The sequence below is a fragment of the Schistocerca cancellata genome, chromosome 4, assembly GCF_023864275.1.
Source record: "Schistocerca cancellata isolate TAMUIC-IGC-003103 chromosome 4, iqSchCanc2.1, whole genome shotgun sequence".
Classification (NCBI taxonomy): Eukaryota; Metazoa; Arthropoda; class Insecta; order Orthoptera; family Acrididae; genus Schistocerca; species Schistocerca cancellata.
Window position 1 is genome coordinate 329,307,546 of NC_064629.1, and position 21,545 is coordinate 329,329,090.

Genomic DNA, 21,545 nt, shown 5'->3' on the forward strand with positions numbered 1-21,545 from the left:
TTTCATGTCCGAAGTAAAGCTGCCGAAAAATTTTCCACGTTTCCACGTTTTCGGTGATATAACAGATTCCAAATCATCCTTATAATTTTCAAAGTCAACTAAGGTGTTTCTCCTGTCTAGAGAACCAGCAAATGTGTCTTCCACCCGTCTTTCACCTGCTAGATGCGCACACCACAATCGGTGTTCTCTCAAGCAAATAAAGACGGGAAATGTGCAGCAGCAGTCAACTGGACGATTGACATGGGAGAGAATAATGATCCAGCGCAAACACACATCCATACTGAATCTTCTCAAATTTCCACAGAGAACACATGCGAGCACGAAGACTGCCCACACATACTGAGTATCAGTTCGGTATTCAGCCATCCAGAGGACGACACAGTTAGGTTAGGTACATTCCTATACCCCCAACAGGCCTCTCCATTCGGACAGCTCCTGCCATTAGCTGGAAACGTGAATCATTCCCGCCACAGGCTACCGCTGCTGTGCGCCACGCCCAGGCAGAATCGTCCTAGGAAACTGGCCACATACATATTTGATCGCTATACTTACAATTAAATATTACGATTGTGGTCTCAGTTGGACGCAATTCGACAATGAGCGAAGTATCAGAAATACCCCCTGCTGACGGCTGTGACTCTGAAAATAGAAATATCTGTACCATTCTTATGACCTGACATACTTTTCCAAGTAAGAAAACAATCTTTCATTCCCCTTACGGCTATCGCAGTATTCCACTTCAATTCCATACCCTCCCTTACGTTTCGTAAGTCCCTATGAAGTTGTGGAAGTCACGGCCATGACAGATTAAAAATGGAAGAAGCTCAGATCAAGAAGAAGCCAATACTGATGCCCACTACGCATTTGGTTAGGGCTGGGAAACCGACTCATGCGTCGCTCCTACCGTTACCTGATGACAGCAGTCAAAGACTGTGCTACTGCACCGCGGCGTGATGGTCTTCGTAGCAGCCCGATTAGAGGAGCGCGAAAATAACAAAATGAGGACGTAACTCCGCACGGCGGAGGGAGGAGGAGGAGGATATTAATTTTTAAAGTAAAGGAACTTTCCCGGCATTTGCCTGAAGGCATTTAGGGGAATCACGGAAGACCTAAATCACGATGGCCGAATGTGGGTTTGAGCCGTCATACCCCCCAGTGCTAGTCCAGAGTGCTAACCATTGCGCCACCTCGCTCGGTACAGTGGAGGGTAAGAGTGGTCTTGCTCGCAGTGTCTTGTGACAGAGCTCTTGTTCGAGACATCACCTGGTGTAGAAGAGTGTAGAGATGCTAGACACTGCAGCGAACAGTTTGATCAGCTATGTATCGAGGTGTGGTAGGCTGTGAGGAATGTTATCATCAGGCTGTATGAGCAGTGGGATAAAGACAGTTCTGATGTAATTTTGATATCAAATTGATATCAATAAATTAATTAATTGATCATTTAATTATCCCCACCCTCTGATGATGTCATGGGTTGTTCCCAGCCAGCATGTAGGTCCCTCTCAGGGAACTCCCAGTCTCCACCCCTCCACCCTTGAAATGGTGGGAAACTGAAATTTTGGGAGAAATTCAAACATGGTGGGAAATTCGAATTTAATAGTGGGAATATCAAATATTGTTTGTGTTCACTTCGAGATTCAGAGACCAGCTAGCCTAGTTCACAACACCACCACTGGAGGGTGCTGTTAGCCCTCTCTCACTCCCCTCTCCCATCTGTTCCCCCTCTTCCCCATGATATAATCCAAAAGAAGGAGCAGGAACCAATAGCAATGCTGAATCTGGTAACGTGATAGGCTGAAGCCTATAATTCTTCAACAACAATCATGCATCCTATATTTTTACAGCTAACACATGAACATGGAAACTACATAGCCTGGCATTGAGATCTAAATGAATAACTCAGAATCCAGTGGAATCCACATCAATGTCATTCACACACCTGTACAATTCTCTTGTCCCTAGTTTTGATGCTGAAGAGGAGAGCTTATGTTCTTCATTTTGAGCTGCTTCCTCTTTTTTGTTGGTAAACCGATTTCCATGAAACCTCCATTTCCTAAACACAGTTCTTCCACAACCCATTATACATAAATCTTGACTTCCACATAAAGGTTTGCGAATTCAACCGTCCACCTACTAATATATGTTGGTATTGTCAAAATGTAAATAAACCACATGCAAGAAAGTTTTCTGGCAAAGATGTAGATGTCACCCAGAGATATAGATGTGAACCAAAGATATCGAAAGAAAATAGCCTTTACAGTGACAAAAATTCCTCTGAAGCAAGCTGTTGGCCAAATATCAGGAAAGATGGGAGTGGCCACCAGTGAAGAGTTAATCATTTTAACAATTTAAAGGCATTTCTAAAGCTGCTATCATGATAAAATTCACACACAACATAGTTTAACTGTGTAGATGAAGAAAATAATACTTTTTAAAAATCAATTTTTTGGACCAAAATCCATTACATCCCCCTTAACTAATTCTTAACCACATTTTTCCTTTATTCCAATATGTATATGGTAACTACACTAAAAATCGAATTAAACACATTTTGTATTAATAATGGTACAATCATTGACATATTAGTTAACATTTCTATACACTTACATTTTCGTTAATATAATAATTTTCATTTTCAGCTCATTCATCACCATGAGCTATCATTAATTTATCAATTAAAACCCTAACATCAGTCATCAAAACATATTCAAGTAGTTTTTTCTGTGCATTTTTGTTACTCTTTCACCTGTCTTCTCACTTTCTGAAAAATTTCTAATTGATTGTCTAAATTTTAGATAACAATTCAGTTCCTTTCATCAAATTGTTCCAGTTTATATCCCTGCTTGATTTGATTTTATTTGAATTCTTTTCAGCATATAGAGCACCAGAACCAAATAATGTATTTTCATGAACTTATCAAATGACAGAATCAAATTTTGTACTTATATCATCCATAGACTATATAGTTACCTATTGTTACTATATCAAATAGTTACTATATCAGCTACAGATGATACAGTTACAAGATTAATTAATCTATCTATACCTTCCAATTCTATTTCACTGATAATTAATTTGTCTTCATCAAATTTTCCTCATAAATTACCAATATATTGAAACATATCAACAGGTGTTAATTAAAAATTTGTTCTTTTCGATTTTTATACTCTTCATATTTATTTAATACATCTACTATTTGTGATTCACTTAACGTATAATCACTTGGTGGTATATCTTCAAATTTTTCTAAATGTTGTTGCTATGATGAGGAACAATTTCTTTTTAACTTATCTGTTTTCTTCAATTGCTTTTAACACATTATCACCTAAACCTTCAGTTCCTTTTTTACCTTTCTCAATTCATCAGTAACAGGTTGATTTTCTTTTTGAAGTTTCTCATATCCTGTTTTGGTTCTTTTTTCCACTTTTTAAATTCTTCTTTTAATTGTTCAACTTTTTTCTATTTCATTTAGCTTGTTTAACAATTTCTGAACCAAAAATGGTAATTTTGGATCTTATTTTGCAAATGCTTAGTTAAAATAAAAAACATTAATATTTTTTCAAACATTTGTGTATATGTTTAACATGTTTAACATTTATGTTTGTGTTTAACATTTAGTTTTATGTTTAATGTTTGTGTTTAACATTTATGTTTAATATCTGCATTTAATATCTATGTTCCATTTTTATGTTTCATGTTTACGTATTACATTTATGTTCGCTGCCTAATTTTTATGTGTCAAAGCATTAATAATTTTATTTATTTTCAGCATACAGTCTTAAAAGAGGTCAAAATAAAAATATATTAACAAATGTTTAATACCTTTTCTTGAGGTAATTTAATCAAGATAGCAAAATACTGGTTCTTCATATGTTTAGCAAAATTTCCATTATTAATTTTTCTTAACATAGCTATGGTAAAAAATAAGAAATGATCCTCATTCCAACATTTAATAATTTTTTCTCTAAAATCATCAGGATCTAAATATGCACTAACAAATACGATTTCAGTTTGTGCCATTTAGTCTACATATATTTAAAAAGGTCATGCTAAATTGTATATGGACGTAAAAGAAAGTGTTGCAACTGTGTTAGGATTTAATAATTAAATTATTCTGGCTAGTGATAGAATTTATTACTAATAATATTCCACAAATTATACCATTTGAATTAATTAATGTTACTTTTAATTTAACTGAAAGTATGTTTGTGAAAATGATGATTAATTTCACTGAGAAACTAATAATCTTGCTTCATGTAAGTCTAATACTGAAATTGGTGGACAAATAATTCAGGGTGTAAAATGAATGTTACTGATGAAAATGTTAATTCGATTGATTTCAGTGATGCTAGTGTAACAGTTCTTTTGAAAACGAATTAATAAATTTTAATTCTTATAAATGAACAAGATTGATACTATAAGTCTTATTCTTTTCTTGTGAATGGTAAATCTTAAAATTACCTACATATTCCTAATAAAGAGATAGAAATTAACATTAATATTTGGTGATGGCTGGTTACATCCATATCATCCATATCATCGATATCAAATTACTACAGCTGATTGAACAGATTATCCAACTGATGATCGAAAATCAAATAAAAATAATTGAAAACTATGAAGCAAAACCATCCTGATTTTGTAAATACCAAAAAAGTAAATAATATTTTATCTAGAATAGAATATCATTTTATTTCATCATCAGTTTTATAACATTTAAATTCGTCATATTCAGATAGCTTTTGTATGTAAGAACATATAACTGATAATAGTAAAATAAGGAGCAAAAAATATAGTACTATTTTTGCTTGAGATTTTTGGTAGGTTTTTAAAGATTATAGAGGAGTAATGTGGGACAAAGATTTAACCATAATTTTTATTTGGAGTTCAAGTTGAAATGATGTTATTCTTTTATGGGCCACCTATAATGATTCTTGAGCAAAAATAAAAGATATGTTACAAAAAGAAGACAAAACTGTATTTGAGAATATAGAAATACAGCTGTCATTTTTTAAATATTAACCAGTTTATGAGCTTAGACAATGGGAAATTCTACTCAAAAATCCTAATATACCTTTCTTTTTAGAGACTAATGAGGTAGCACAATTAAGTGGTATGAAAAATTTTGAGACAGATATGAAAATTATTATAATCCAGTGCAGTTTAATGGGCTTAATATTATTTTTGTTGCGTTGCAAACTAATTGTAAAAATAATCAGATGACTCATTCATAATTATGCAATCATTTTAAATTACATAAATTAGATCTGAAAATGGAAGAAATATTTCCATAATAAATGTGGAATTTAGAGGCACCACATAATTATTTGAAAGCTTATGATCCATTTCGTGATTTTATATGTGTTACACAATTAAAAGGAGATGCTGATATAAATCCATATAATTTTGTTACAGCACACACACACACACACACACAGACACACACACACACACACACACACACACACATATATATATATATATATATATATATATATATATATATATATATATATATAAACTCGGAATTTTTGTATTTTTCACATTTTTAAATTATCACCTTTTCTCGGTTTTTTATTATATTCTTCAACTTGCTCATCAAAAAATGGAATATTTTTGTCCATCAGTTTTTATTATAAACAGATCAGTATCCAAATTATTAAAAAGCAACACTATAAATTTCTAGTTTTAATTTTTTTTTGTTCTTGGAGTCCATTTACAACAAAATAATTAATTACAAAAAAGTTTTTCTGTATTTGCATAATGGATAAATTACATTTTTATATTAAACATGTTTTCCATTTTTTGCAATGAATAAATTTAAATTTTTAGATACAAATAGCATATATGACCCTAGTTATATTATTAATAATCAGATATATTATGAGAGATAAAGAATACCTTAAAGTGACAATCTGGAAGCCACTGTCAATCATTTAAAACCTTCAGATGAAGAAGCAGCTCCTGTACAGAAACGCAAGAAACATGCTTTGTGGAATGAGGAACGAGATGTACCGATTCAACATAGACATAAGGCCTGGTTAAATGACCAACAACAGAGAACTCTACGCTCCAGGGAGGAATTAATAAATGCCAGACGATCAACAGCCAAAGAAAGTAGAAAGGTCAAAAGGCAATTTTATAAGGACTCGGTAAAATCTATCGAGGATGCTTGAATCACCACAAGACGAGAGATTACTATCAACCATTCAAACACTACCAGTCCAAATACAATCCATCTACTTTATGATGAAGGATACTAACGGAAAGGTAGCACATAGCAATTATGACACTTCAATTATATTGGCTAAATATTACAAACAATTACTATATAGTGTAGAACCTGAACACCATTTGGAATTTGACCCCTATCTAAGAAACAAAACGCATTTAGAAAGAGTTATACCACCACATCCAGATGAAATACAAACAGCGATTAACTCACTTTGGAGTTATAAAGCAGCAAGTGAGAACCAGCTAGTGGCAGAACTTTCGAAGTATGCAAATGTACAAACTATTCATAACTTACACAAACACCTTACTGACATTTTGAATACTGAGAAGTTACTAGAGGAATGGAATGTTGCAATAATCCATTCACTACACAAAAAAGGCGATAGATCGGATCGGAATAATTATAGGGGTATATCTCTGCTGGATATTACTTATAAAATTTTTCCAAGGTTGTGTATTTCAGAATTCATGATGGTGGACTAGGCGAATATCAAGGAGGCTTTCGTCCAGGACGAAGCTGTCCTGATGAAATTATTAGTCTCAAAGCGATAATGAAACGTCAAAGGGTCAGAAACAAGAAGCTAGTGAGCAAATTTGTCGATTTTAAAAAACCCTATGATATTATTCATTATGGATCTCTGCTGTCAATTCTTAAAGAATTTGGTTTATATCAGAATCTTGTCAACCTCATTGCAGTCACCCTTTGAAATACCAAAGCTAGAGTGAGGTTCAGAAATGAATTCTCTGAACGTTTTGAGATTGATACTGGCCTTCGACAAGGCGACGGATTGCTTCTATTATTGTTCAGTTGTGTGCTGGAGAAAATCATGCATGAATAGAACAAGATATGCACACCATCTGTTAAGATTGGAAGAAAGATTTGGCTTAACTGTCTTGCATTTGCAAATGATTTGGCACTGTTAGCAAACAATACTGACGAAGGAAAGGTTGGATTGAAAATTTCGTTTGAGAAAAAAGAATTGATGCCCAGCTTCCCAGTTGTCACATCCCATATCATACTCCATAATGATCAAAAAATTAAAGTAGGAAAAAAGTTTAAATATCTAGATGAGATCATTACCTGGAATGCTAATGAAAGACCATCAATAGAGAGTAGAACATTAAAAGTACAGTGAGTGCAGAGAACCATATGGCCAACCTACAAGAAACGACCTCTCTCCATACATGCTAAATTTCGACATTACTCACCCAGCGTTAAACCAGAACCAACATATGCAAGTAAAACAATATTCAAACTAAATGCCCTTAGCAACAACTGACAAATTTCAGAAATTTTATAGAAGAATATTCTGAACAATTATCAGTAAAAAACATCAAGTTAATAGGCAGTGGATACTTTTGCCCAATTCAGTAGTGTACAAAGGAAGTTAATCCATTATTGATACAATGTGGAAAAGAAGGATTGCATTTTTCGGCCACATATCTCGCCTACCAAATACTAGAATCCTGAAGCAACTTTTTGACTACTTCTGGAACAGTAAACCCAAAAACGTCTGCTTTAAAGAAGTACAAAGTGATCTGGATGAATTGAACATCACCACACATCAAATTCAACACAGAGAAGAGAAACTGCTTCTGAAGAACAAGTACACATGACTGACATTCAAACAATTAGAAAGGAAGAAGTATGTCATATCTGCAGAAGAATGAGCAGCCAGATCACAGCGAATGAAGAAATTTTGGAAAACGAAGAAATTGCTGACTGCTAAGACCTAAACTTAATCATTGTAGACTCTGTTGTATTATGTCTTATTTTAGTGCTCCAATGTGGGTGTAAACTATAGAACTAAATAAATAAAATGGAGAATGTACTTGAAAAGCTCAACAGTGTAAACAATGCAAAATTGATTGAGAAAACCAGTAAGATGTAACTGCCTAAGTACACAATATGGAGAAAAATTTTGTATGGAGATCAATAATGAATTTAAACTAATTTTGCCAAACAGATTTTTGAAATTAAGTAGTGGGTTTGATTTTCAATTTTTTACAGATGGATATCTTAAACTGAGACACAAATAAAATAGCTATAATGTATTTCATGATATTGAGGTTCTAGTTTAAATATTATTGAATTTGAACATTTTCACTGTTGTTTGTTTAAAGAACTATTTTGAGCAGATACTGTTTGTGGTTTCAAGCTCAATTTCTGAGAAAATGAAATATCGTGAAATTTCAAATAAAGATTGAGGAAAGTGACAGAAACTTTGACAAAATGATAGGAGAATGATTTGTCATTAAAAAATGATTTAGTAACAAGTTGTGAGAAAACTTGAAAAATAGTAAAGTATTCATAAAACGATTAAAATATTAGAGAAAAATGGTCGAGAAGTGATGAAAATGGATGAAAAAACGAGTAACTTTATTTGAACATGTGTGATAAAAGTTTTTGTTGTGATTTTTTTATGAGTCGTGGAAAACATGGAAGATATGTGTTTTTCGTCATAGATCCGATCATTGTCAGCAATATTTTCTCAAAATTTCGCGTTTTTTTCACAATCTTTTAAGATCTGAGCTAGAATCCCCAAACTATGTCTAATTTCAAGTGTTTTGGATCGCCCTTGTGCTGGGCAAAATTTTTATTCCCCACAATAGTATCGTCTTAGGGTCGATATCCTACAGTACAGATAAAAATTATGAATCTTTCAAAATTCCCCCTCCTCATGCAAATGGAGGAAATCTGTTGGTTCTTTTTGCATTTTATGTAGTCTATGGTGGGCCTTAAAGGGCTTATGGGAATACAATTAGTTCACAGTTGGTTTCTTAAAAAACTCCAGAAAAAGGGAGTTTTTACAATTAATGCTCCTTTTGGAGCACAAAAAATGCTAATATGTTAGTGTTTATTTAAAAGACTCTGACTGAAGAGTGGATACCAAGACGGCTATGCACAGAAAAGAATGAAATTTTTACGATATATTTCTAAGTTCTGAATGTCGAACAACCTTGAAAATTTTCTTTATATCTTTATCTGTTTCCAAGATACAGAAGTTTAAAGTTCCCCTATTTATATACGTAAAAGACGCATGTGAAATCCAGTTTGAGGCGAAAAGTGACGCAGCATGGAGAAATAAGGTCTAAGGTGAGTTCGGTATCATCTAGGAAAACCATGTTCTAATACTGAAGCACATGCAAAATTTTTGCACGTGCAATTCGGTATGACGTGTAAAATTAGTTTAGCGTTATTTCAGTTTCACATAAGTAAACTCTCAAAATTTTACTGACCAATACGTTCCGTTTCTTATAAGTTGATTCACTACTGCAGTACGCTAAAGAGGAGAACCAGCGGAAAAATGCTCCTTTTGGTATTGAATGAGTGAAAGAGACAATGGGAATGTGAGACACATAGAGGGACACAGTGGCAGTGGAACATAGTTGACAGAGACAGAATTGTACCTAGGAAAAGAGCGGAGGAGACAGTGCCGGTTGGGGAAGAATAAAGAGAAAGAGAAAGTGGAAGTGTGTAAGGGCCAGTAATAATGAGAGATAGAGTATATGACAGTGACAACAAGGAAGAAAGAGATGGTGACAGCGAGAAGACGCTGCAGCCGTGGTAAGGAAAGAATAACGTAGTAGCAGTAAGAGAGAACAAGAGAGAGACAGTGACAGTGAGGGGAGCCTATACTAAAATGACAGGGTGTGTAAGACTGGCTGTATGACAGCAGACGGTGAAAGTTCGAGAGACACAAAGAGATAAACACGATGGAATGGGCTAAATAAGTCAGTGAGAATAGGCAAGTGAGAGTGTATGGATATGAGCGACTAACAGAGATGGAGTAATGAGTGAGAGCGAGATACAGTTAGGGGAGTTTGAGACAGTGAGAGGCGAGTTGCATATTAAAAAGAGCATTAATATGTCCATATGCCAAAATTTTTAAAGCTGACAAGAAAAGTAGAATGAGGCAGCTGGTACACAACTTTTCAGTCAGAGCCTTTTAAACAGGAGCATATTCGCCTCTTTCATGTGCCCATAGATGCATTTTTCCACTGGTGATTTTATACTTACAACTGAGTGTGCAAGTTATTTTATCTGTCAGGAAGTGGTATATCTCTGATGACGCTTCATAATGATGTTCACCCTTTCACTATGGAGTAAAGAGAACAAGTGGCAGATCCATTTGACAGATAGTAAGTCTGGGCATTGAAGAAGAGTGGTGGAGGTAGACAACGACAGCAATACAGAAACTGGAATAACTATTTTGGTCTGCGCTCATATATTCAGGTCAGTCATCTTTGATTCTGATGTGGTTGATGATGTTATGGATCGCCAGCTTGGATTCTAAACTTAGAATCACACAGGATAGTACCTGTAGGGAGACATCATAGAAATACTGTTCAAAAAATTTTATTCAAAGATATATACCATTAGCCATGGAATGTTGGAACAAATATATAACATAATTAATTATAATGATATATAAATAATTAAAAATCAACATTTGCTTATAAAATGTAGTTAACTAATTAGTAATTTGTACAAGTCAAACATGAGCTTTACTTTAAATACTGTTCCACACACACTGAAAAACGCGTAATAAAATCAGCTGTTATTTTATGTCCCAGTTGCTCTCTGTCATCAACAGCTGGCTGCACTGCAGAATACATACACTGTTTGTTCTTTGTAGCACGAGTTTCTTACTGTAAGCAACAGATGTAGAAAACGCGAATAGTTTCATTTTTAGAGCACCCGTTTCTTCCTGTCGCCCAGAGATGTCCGCACTGGTAAAAAACGATAACTGTTAGTCCTGTTTACAACAGAACGTGAAATTAATTCTTTTCGCATGTACAATGCTTCTGAAGGGTCACATTATTCTAAAATGTCTGAAAAAAAGTCTGAAAAGCAAGAAAGTGCAAGTATCATAATGTTAATTTCGACATACACAAATAGTTACCAAATTAGTGCCTAAAACTGTAAAGTAAGTGCTCCAATGCTATTTACATGTCCAATAACAGTTGACATGTTATAAGATAGGCAAAGGAATCGATGTCATAAAACTAACCTGATCAGGTTTTTAGCTGCAGAAAATTACATGTTCGCTAAAATACTATGGAAAGCAGGCAAGCACAGAAACAGACTGACACTCCGAATGCAATTAATTAGGCTCACTCTTGATGTAAGCCATAATAGATCATTATACTAAATATCTCCACATTTAAATTGTTCTCAAGAACCATTTTAGGAGGGATAAAGATAATGTATCACATTGTACACTAGAAAAGTATAATCAGTGATACTAGTTAACAATTGTTGCTATTATTACAAATGACAAAGGCCTGGTGGTAGTAAGGCACAATAACAACTTTCGACAAACTTTGCAATAAGAGCTACGGTGCCAAGTCTCTCTACATGCCTTACAGATTGTATTTTCTCTAATCAACACAATTAAGTAACCCATTCATCTAACAACGAAAGTGTGAAAGTATCACACACATAAACACAAACACACAATATAACTAGAAAACAAACACCATTTTAGAAAGGAAGGAAGAAAGGAAAGAAGAAGACGTTCAATTTTAGGAAGGAAGAAGTTTTTTATTACAATATGTTATTTATACTGCAGAACGATGTGGTGTTTTTATACACATCCATGAGATGACCAAAGATGATAATGGAGAGAGATGTTGAAAGAGTCAATATCTCGAAAATAAATAAAATTAGTTATCACTTATTGTATTATATGTGAGGTATCACACTTGCAAGCTCTATGGAACATTAAACTAAGTTCAGTTCTAAATTGTCTGTATAAATTATTAAAAAACATGCCACTTGCATGTTTATTATAATATGTAAGACCTCCACAAATATTAGAGCAAAAATATAGTTGTATTTTATGTAATAACTGACACATTTTGCAAGCACAATAATGCATCAAATTAATAATTTTCACCCCTAAATAGTTTGTATTGCTAAAAAAAATATGGATTAGCTGACAGCAGTAGTTCAACTGCGTTAAAGTCATCTAAATACATAAAAATTGGTTGGACATGAGCAAATAGACTCATTACCATCCCATTTAGTCATTTAAGAATTTACAATAGATGTTTAGTCAGTGTAGCTCAGCGTGTAAGGAAGCTAATTTAAAGACACAGGCTTATACATGCATGAAGTAGAACAGTCCCATTATTTGAACTACAATGACCACACATTTTTTCTAAGAAAAATATGTGTATTACCAAAATTTGGTTGTTGTGAATTATTAGATGCTTTGCATTTCAAATTCTACAATAAGGCAGAAAATGTTAGTCCACCCACTCCTCTAGGTGAACTGTATGTGACTGGGGGCTAAACTACGTAATACGGTAGCCAGTATTGCCATAATGAATGTCCACCTCCGAGTTCCATATATTAAGGAACACAACTAGCAGCAAAGTATTGGACATTCTCTTCTGTGAGCACTCCATCTCCATTGCTTTTAGTTCGAGACTGTGGAGTAAATAAACTACTGCTGCAATCAAACACTGCCTCTACGCATCCTGCTGTGTACATTTACATTAAATATTCACGTGCAACTGAATATGGATTGTCTATGCTATGCATTACTTATTGTGTTAGACAGACTAAGCTGCTGGCATCTGTATGTTAGAGATGTGTACTATGACTCTGTAGAGTATTTGTTTGGTATGGTGTGACACACATGTCGGTTTGGCAGTAGCAACCCTGAACTCGCAGACTAAGCATTTTTGCAAGCCTCAGCCTGTCCTAAGAAAAGCACAGATGAATTTTTGTCTGTCAAGTCAGTGATGTACTGGAGATTGCACAAGTATTGACTCACTGACTAAGTGTTTCCGCAAGCCCCAACTCTTCAGGACTTTTCGAGATGGTGAAATATGACATTTTAGACGGTCATTAAAATAAGATCCATCTACTAGTCGAATTGGATGTTGGGTGTAAACCAGTAAAGGACGAGTATGCAAATGCCACCTACCTATTCGTCATTATATACAGTTTGATTGCTAGCAGATCTAAACACATGAATGTGGGCCTAGCACCAAACTGCGTTTTACTAGTTATTCAGTGTCCATCACCCTGGTAATGTTAGTCTGGGGGACATTGGTAGGAATGGTTCAATGTGGTTCAAAGGACGAAACTGTCTTAGTCTCCTACACATGAACCATATGGTATCAGCAATAGGAATAATGGAAAAAATTGAACAACAAATACACGCCTGCTTATACTTTATGCAAGTGCACTGACGAGTGATCACATACCTCCATCACTATTTAATGGTGTGTTGGATGGCTGACAAGAGGCTATTGCAGTTGTAAACACTCTCTCAAGCACTCTATCTATGATGTCCCCACACTATTGCCATGTGACGACGTGTTGCGAATTAAAATGGAAACTTGTCCTACCGACAGAATTACTATAATTTAGTGATGTCATGGCGTTGTTTTTAATCACCTCAAAGTATGACCACTACACAGTATTCCAAAACACGTATTTAAATATGAGGGTGCCTCAGATGTTTCATAAATTCTGCCATTGATTATTTAGCAACAAATACCTATTAAGTCTACAGTGTTCTCTCATTATGACTGTGACGCCTGGAGAAGACAACCCTAGTATATTCATGAATAATAAAAACGATGGAAAAAATCCGAGTATGTCCACTCACAACGCATGGATAGTTACATTACGGTGTCCTATTTGTTTTCTCCTTAGTATGCCAAAGAAACAAAACGTGACTGAACAACTAACACACTGCAGTATTTAAAACTATTGCGTTGAATAACTTGTTTCTGCTTTACTAAAATCAGCGACATAAACAAACCAATATATGAACCTCGTAATCCAAAAACGCATGTAAATACGTATCACGTGGATGCTTCCTCGCTGCAACTAGACTAACTTCCTCAGCATTCAACAGGGTCCAACATGCTGACATCACACCAGAAACGTCTGCTTGTCAGAACTAACGACGGCACAGCAGATGAAAGAGATGGGACAAACACACACACACACACACACACACACACACACACACACACACATACAAGACTCCTGGCAACACTGTCGCCCGCAGTCAGAGGGTTGTAGAACATAGCGACAGACAAGCAACGCAGTTGCTAGTAAAAACTACACAAGGCGAGACCTGCTGCAGATACACTGTGGTTACTGTGCTGTTATTTGTGTTACTGGAAGAGGAAGGTGTGGACATTTTATTATTACATGCCCGTAAAGGGCGAAAGCTGGCAATACCTTTATATAATAGTAAAACAGCAGAAGAAATTTACACAGTGTTGATTAAAAAACATTTGTATTTCATGGAAATTTATTCAGAAACTATTGTCGTTTAAATAAGAGATAGTTTAATTTCGTGTTCAGTTTTATTAGTGATGACATAAAACCACAGTGCGTAAGCAGTGCAATAAGTGCAGAAATAAAATTGTTTTTGACACTCAGGAAAGTTTTTGGGGGGAAGAGACCAAACAGCGAGGTCATCGGTCTCATCGGATTATGGAAGGATGGGGAAGGAAGTCGGCGTGCCTCTTCCAAGGAACCATCCCGGCATTTGCCTTGCTTAGAATATTTTTATTTCATTTCAGCTTGAGTATTAGAAATGACTCCTTCAAACGTATGTCGTTGTATTTCGACAGCAGCAGAAGGTGATTCTGTACCTATGTGCCTGTTTCTTTAACTCAAATAAAACTGTAAAATTCTTGCCACATTCATTACTGCTTATAGTCACTGTCATAGTAACAGTCACAATTTGCTGAGGCGAAAATGGCGATAAATGTCGCTATGATGACGTACCATTAGGCGTTGCTCTCCGTATTTTCGAATCCTTAAGTGTGCTCTATCTGCTCAAAACTATCTGGGCACCTGTTAGTGCTATTAATATGGGATATGTCCACCATTCGCCTTTACGATGGCTTGAACCCAGCTGGGGATACTTTCAATGAGGTGTCTGCACGTCTGTGGAGGAGCAACAGCCCATTCTTCTTAAATAACCGCAACCACAGAAAGAAGTGAGGATGGACGCTGGAGTCTGGAGCGAATTCGACGTTTTAACTCATCCCAAAGGTGTTCCATTGGGTTCACGCTGGGACTCAGGACAGGCGAGTCCATTGGAGGAATGTTACTGTACAAAAACCATTGACTCACAGAAACTCCCTTACGAAAGACTCAAGTGCCATGCTGATACAGCCGGCCGCGGTGGTCTAGCGGTTCTGGCGCTGCAGTCCGGAACCGCGGGACTGCTACGGTCGCAGGTTCGAATCCTGCCTCGGGCATGGGTGTGTGTGATGTCCTTAGGTTAGTTAGGTTTAAGTAGTTCTAAGTTCTAGGGGACTTATGACCTAAGATGTTGAGTCCCATAGTCCTCAGAGCCATTTGAACCATGCTGATACAAACAATGATCAACCGCGAAATGTTCCTGCGCGTTACAAAATACGTATGCTGTAAAATGTGTTCATATCCTTTCGCACTTAGCATTTTATTAAGTGCAATAAGGGAACCACACGTCAACCACGAAAAATACCCTCACACCGTAAGGCCACCTCCTCCATACTCCACTGCTGCCGCTAAACACGATGGCGTCCTTCAGGCATTCACAAAACCAAAACCCATCCATCGGATTGATACAGGCTATAGCGTTATTAATCACTCCAGAACACTCGTTTCCCGTCACCCACTGTCCAGTGCCGTCACTTTTTACATCACTTCAGCCATCGCCAATCATTGTCTACAGAAATTAGTGGCTACTGAGAAGCCACTCAACCATTCACTTTAACTCCCTACGCACAGTCATTGTGCTAAGTAGACGGCTGATAGCACTTTGGAACTCACAAGCAATTCCTTCTGCTGATTTCATGAGATATTTTACAACCATTCTCTGCAATGCTCGACTGCCAGATTTCGATAACTTCGTCGTGTTCTTGAAATGCTGCTTCAGCTTGAAATAGGACTTCCTGTATACACGCAACATATCAAGGTCAAAACTATGTAATATCTTAAGAATAAGCGAAGATTTTGGCAGGCTTGTGGTCAGTAATTTTTTGTTTATCAGAACATTCATTTTTCATAAAGCTACGAACTCTGTGTTAACTATAACCAGAACGAGATAATATATCTATATGTGGTTTTCACTAAGCTATAGCAAACACTATGGCGAAATTTCTCGCTCACGCAAGTAGTTTACAATGTCCAGAGCTGCTGAATTATGACACGAACCTTGTGTTTTAAATCGAGCTATAAACTTTTTCCTGTGCCATCGGAAAATGCCATCGAAGAGGATGTCAGCGACAGGTGTGGAACATTACCAAATAGTAACAACATAACTACGCCGCATATCACTAATCAGCCGTCAGGGTAAGAGGTCCCAGAAACTTCTGGCATGCTGTGCCAACTGTACATAAATACACAACTGACTGTCAGGTACACTATGTGTGTTTACCTGTGAACTGTAAGGCCATTAGTCTGTGTTCTGCTGCCGTAGCAATCAGAGCACATCATGAAACTATTCAGATTTTCACCGTGCACACAACAATTGAAAAAATGGTTACGGTCTTTGTTAGCAGTGGGACAAAGACTGGGTCGCCTCACGCTGTGGATCCAAGATGTGTGCATAGTGTACATGTTAAACACTTGCAGCAGTACCTTTATTTGCAGGTGAACACAGAGCCAAAAGAGAAATATGTTAAATGCGCATGTGAAAAACCAGAGTATTGTGAGGCGCCCATTGGTTTTAAGGAGTTACACATAGAATTTATCGCATATCAAAAAACTTTATTTGGGGAATGTTGTACAGGTACAGAGTAGATAAAGAAAGACTCCGATGATTTTTTTGAAATACTGCATTCAAATCTCAAACTGTGTCTGTGTTTTATTTCATACCTCTCTCATTGTAGTCCAAGTATTACACTTATTAGCATCATTATTTTCAATGCTGCACCTATAATCAGACAGCAGCAGATAACTGCCTCAAACACCTCCTCACCAGTTATTGTTTGAATGAATGACGAAGTTCTGTATCGCCAATATAGCTCAGTTGGTTAAGTGAAGGAGCTATAGTGGCTATACATACTATTACCATCATTACAAATGTGTGTCTTTATATACAGGGCGATTTTTTCCACCATGTACAAACTCTAGGGGTTGATCAATGAGAGGATACAGAACAAAAAAGGTTTAATGAACTTAGGTCTGGAAATGCATGGTTTCCATGTTAGAGACCATTTATTGAATCATACTTTGTTCCAGAGATGGTGGTCTAATAGGAGCTGTGCCATGGAGCCACAGATGCAGTATGTATGGTTTCCTCCTAGAATGTAGTACTGTTCCTCATACGTCATGCCCTAGCACCCTCTTCTGTCATAGTAATTGATAATGTTGTGTGTGATTCACTTATCTTGGTGACTCACCTTGTGGTGGATGTGATACAGCATTGTACACAATAGTCCCATTTTCGAATCGAGAGCTTGCTGAAATGATGTTTACTTAAGGAAAGGCAAGTGGCAACGGGTGGCAGGCAACAAAGTTGTATCAGGAAACCTATCCCGACCGATAACAACCACAGCATTCAATGTTTGCAACAGTGTTTTGCCGTTTGTCTGAGACATGGTCGCTTCAGGAAGCAGGAAATCATGAAGGATGTACCCAAAATGTTCAGAAACCAGACTTGGTGGAAAATGTAATTAACACTGCAAAAGGTGACCACTGTGTCAGTATCATGCAGTTGGCCTGCCAATACAGGGTAAGCTAGACGATCGTGTGGAACATTCTCCATGACAATTGTTACAACCCTTATCGCATACAGCATGTGCAGGGCTTACTAGCGACAGACTCTCCACATCGGGAGCAGTTTTTTCACTGGTTTCTTTACCAGGCAACCACGATTCTGGGATTTGTGTCATCCATCCTATTCATCATTTACACGTAGTGGTATCTTCAGCTTTCATAACAGTCATTAGTGGGATAGTCTGCAGAACCCCCATGGTATGGTGACAGCAAATCATCAGCATCGGTGCAGCCAGAATGTGTGGGCTGGGATAATTTGTAACCATACTTTGGGACCAGTCTTCTTTCCATGTCGCCTAACAGGCTGGAACTATTGGCGTTTCTAACGATTGACTTCGTGTCCCTTACTGGAAGAAGTGGCACTGATGGTTCAAAGGGTTATGTGGTTGCTTGGTACATGATTGCACTCCAGCCCACTTCGCCATTAACACCCGGATGCATTTCAATCGTGTCTTACCTGATCAGTGGATCACGTGAGGAGGTCCAGTTGCATGCCAGTTGCATGGCCTGCTCGTTCACCGGATCTCTGTCCGTGCGATTTCTAGTTATGGGAGGATCCCAAAAGTATCGTGTATGCAGAGCCCATTCCAGATGTGGAGACAACGGAGCAGTGTATTCATGCTGCCTTTGACACAGTTCAGATACAGCCTGGCAGATATGAACATGTGAGACAGAACATGCTACGGCGCATGCACGCATGCGTTGAGACACATGGGAACCATTTTCAACTCATTCTGTAACTGTGGCTGCACAGTACAGTACATATTGGACAGCAGTCTCTGTAACAATGTGTGATTAAGTAAACAGTCTTTAGCATGGAAACCATGCGTTTCCAGACCTTTTTTTTCTGTATGCTCTCATCGATCAATCCCTACAGTTTGCACACGGTGGGAAAAAATCACACTGTACATGCCCACTACTTGTCAGTATCATGGCAGGGCAGGTGAAACATCCTCGTTGCAAGGACTTTGTTGTTGGTGACTGATCCTGTGAAGATGCAAAAGAAGACCCAAAGAAGAAGAATGGAATATTCTTTCCTGATAATAAACGAGCAATTATTGTTCGTCGATTCAATTTTGCCAAGATTAGTGTCCTTATGACGCTGATAACACACGTGGATAGATTTGAACATGTTTGTGTATTGTCAATAACACTGTTACAGCCCAATCATCAGCTATTACATGAGATATTGCGTGGTGTAAAAGGCGTTGCATACACGACATTCAGTGAAAGCGGTGATACACTCTCAACTGAAAAATAAAGCCAAACACTGTGATCATATTTGTCAAGGTTGCTGTGGAAAACCAATACAAAATTTGAAAATTATTTCTGTTTCCGTCATCATATGGGTCTTGCTGTATTTCATCTAAGCCAAACATATTCCAGAATCCCGAAACAGTTGGTTGAGGATAATGTAAACCTGATTATAGGCTTCAAACAGGACTATCTGAATTTAAAACACATTTACCAATCACATTTAGGAACATGTCGTTCAGTGATTTTGTAAAGATATGAGCCTGTTGCTGGACTCATTCACAATATGGGTATCTCGTTATTGATAAATCACAAAAATTGAATGATAGTATATACAGGCGAAACTTGCAAGAGTTTCTGTATACAGGGTGGTCCATTGACAGTGACCGGGCCAAATATCTCACGAAATAAGCACCAAACGAAAAAACTACAAAGAACGAAACTCGTCTAGCTTGAAGAGGGAAACCAGATGGCTCTATGGTTGGCCCGCTAGATGGCGCTGCCATAGGTCAAACGGATATCAACTGCGTTTTTTTAAACAGGAACCCCCATTTTTTATTACATATTCGTGTAGTACGTAAAGAAATATGAATGTTTTAGTTGGACCACTTTTTTCGCTTTGTGATAGATGGCGCTGTAATAGTCACAAACGTCTAAGTACGTGGTATCACGTAACATTCCGCCAGTGCGGACTGTATTTGCTTCGTGATACATTACCCGTGTTAAAATGGACCGTTTACCAATTGCGGAAAAGGTCGATATCGTGTTGATGTATGGATATTGTGATCAAAATGCCCAACGGGCGTGTGCTATGTATGCTGCTCGGTATCCTGGACGAAATCATCCAAATGTTCGGACCGTTCGTCGGATAGTTACGTTATTTAAGGAAACAGGAAGTGTTCAGCCACATGTGAAACGTCAACCACGACCTGCAACAAGTGATGATGCCCAAGTAGGTGTTTTAGCTGCTGTCGCGGCTAATACGCACATCAGCAGCAGACAAATTGCGCGAGAATCGGGAATCTCAAAACGTCGGTGTTGAGAATGCTACATCAACATCGATTGCATCCGTACCATATTTCTGCACTAGGAATTGCATGGCGACGACTTTGAACGTCGTGTGCAGTTCTGCCATTGGGCACAAGAGAAATTACGGGACGATGGCAGATTTTTTGCACGCGTTCTATTTAGCGACGAAACGTCATTCACCAACAACGGTAACGTAAACCGGCATAATATGCACTACTGGGCAACGGAAAATCCACGATGGCTGCGACAAGTGGAACACCAGCGACCTTGGCGGGTTAATGTATGGTGCGGCATTATGGGAGGAAGGATAATTGGCCCCCATTTTATCGATGGCAATCTAAATTGTGCAATGTATGCTGCTTCCCCACGTAATGTTCTACCGATGTTACTACAAGATGTTTCACTGCATAACAGAATGGCGGTGTACTTCCAACATGATGGATGTCCGGCACATAGGTCGCGTACGGTTGAAGCGGTATTGAATAGGATATTTCATGACAGGCTGATTGGTCGTCGAAGCACCATACCAAGGCCCGCACGTTCATCGGATCTGACGTCCCCGAATTTCTTTCTGTGGGGAAAGTTGAAGGATATTTGCTATCGTGATCCACCGATAACGCCTGACAACAGGCGTCAGCGCGTTGTCAATGCATGTGCGAAAATTACGGGAGGCGAACTACTCGCTGTTGAGAGGAATGTCGTTACACGTATTGCCAAGTGCGTTGAGGTTGACGGACATCATTTTGAGCATTTATTGCATTAATGTGGTATTTAAAGGTAATCACGCTGTAACAGCATGCGTTCCCAGAAATGATAAGATCACAAAGGTACATGTATCACATTGGAACAACCGAAATAAAATGTTCAAACGTACCTACGTTCTGTATATTAATTTTAAAAACTTACCTGTTACCAACTGTTCGTCTAAAATTGTGAGCCATACGTTTGTGACTATTACAAAGCGAAAAAAGTGGTCCAACTAAAACATTCGTATTTCTTTACGTACTACACGAATATGCAATAAAAAATTGGGGTTCCTATTTAAAAAAAAAACGCAGTTGATATCCGTTTGACCTATGGCAGCGCCATCTAGCGGGCCAACCATAGCGCCATCTGGTTTCCCCTCCAAGCTAGACAAGTTTCGTTCTATGTAGTATTTTCGTTTGACCCTTATTTCGTGATCGTTTGGCCCGGTCACGTTCAGTGGACCACCTGGTATATAGCACGGTAGGAGAGGTGAGTACATCAGTATACGCTGCACCATGGACAAATT